Below are 1,589 nucleotides of genomic sequence, written 5' to 3' on the forward strand. Positions count from 1 at the left end.
AAAAAACAGTTTTTTGAGTTGACTGAACTACATAGGCTATGAGCAGTGAAGAAACGGGTGGACAGCCAGGGTGGAAGGTGTTAGGGGGTGGAGGCTGCCTCGTGCTCATCCCTGTGGTTGAGCGGAGACTTTCAGACAGAGAAAGCAAAATAGAGGAAGAGCCGAAAGAGACCAGACATGCCAAAGCCTCAAGGAGAAATGACATCTCAAAACCATCCATAGTGAGAGCAGCGTATTAACACTGAGTCCTCACTGACCTTAGGAGGAGGTCAGTGGCTCCCTACAGCGGGAAAGGAGCGAGGGTCCGACCAGACCGCGGGAGGGGTGAAGGGTAGGGAGGAGGGAGGAGGGAGGAGGGGGAGGGGGCGGGGCCAGGGGCGGGACTTCCTGTCCACCGCCCTCCTTCCGCATCAGTTCTAATATTTTACTCACTAGTGCTGGGTGCTTCAACACTTTGCATATTTTTTTGAAGGTAGAGACTCTTCCTCTGGAACTCCTACACCTCTCATTAGGTTGTGGGGCCAACTCTGCAAGGGCATTAGGTGGTACTGTGGTTTTCTGAGGCCTTTGGGCTAATTTCTGCCACACTTGTATTTGCTCTGCCTTCGCAGTTCCTTTCTTGGACCCCGGTGAACCCCTTGCACTTATGCCCAGTTCCTTTTGCCTGGGTTTGCGTGGACGGTTTTTCAGATTCAATACGGACGCTTTTCATTTTATTTTCATCTTCCACAGACAAGAATTAGAATCTATTAATGCCTTGGAAGCTTTTCCTTTATACTGTTTATACCAAATGCGGTCCAATACAGAGATAATGCAAGCTGCATATTTTAAATTTTCTAGTAGTCACATTAAAAAATTAAAAATGTGGAAAAAATAAAGATTAATGGTATACATTATGTTTCCAACATCATCAAAATATTAACTTCAACAGATAATCAATATAAAAATGATTAAGATTTTTACATACTTTTTTTTTTTTACTAAGTCTTAGAAATCTGGTGTGTGTTTTACAAGTATGACACATCCCGTGCTCAATTTGGATTAGCCAGACTGTAAGTGCTCAATAGCCACGTGTGGCCTAATGGCCACTCCACTGGACAGTGCAGGTCTGTAAAGAAAGCCTTGCTCTGCCAAGTCAATTACTAGCATAATTAAGATACCCCAAATATTTAACAAACTAGAAGAATAAACTCTTCAAGAGTCTTCCAGCTCTACAGTCCATGGAAATAAATTGGCAAGTAAGTTTACAATTAAGCTAAACTATTGATTAAGACAAATATTTTTAAACATCTTCAGGGAAGGGAGAATTCTGTAACTAGTTCTGAATCTCGCAGTATTTCAGGTGGTGGAATTCAACTGCTCTTGTTTCTACATAAATCTACAATTCCATTTTTTCTCTCATTCAAATTGCCTTTTTCCAACTGAATAGAGCAGTTATATTGTCTTGTAGCATCTCCATTGAATATTTAATATTGAGCAATGCTGCTCAAAATTTCTGTCTGGGAAAGAGAATGTTAATTTAGATGACATGGACCAACCTTCATAGACAGCCTTGGTTCTAGAGGGAAATCAGAGGCCGTGTCTTCTTG

This window comes from Herpailurus yagouaroundi, unplaced genomic scaffold, assembly GCF_014898765.1.
Source record: "Herpailurus yagouaroundi ecotype Mexico unplaced genomic scaffold, PumYag 197, whole genome shotgun sequence".
Classification (NCBI taxonomy): domain Eukaryota; kingdom Metazoa; phylum Chordata; class Mammalia; order Carnivora; family Felidae; genus Herpailurus; species Herpailurus yagouaroundi.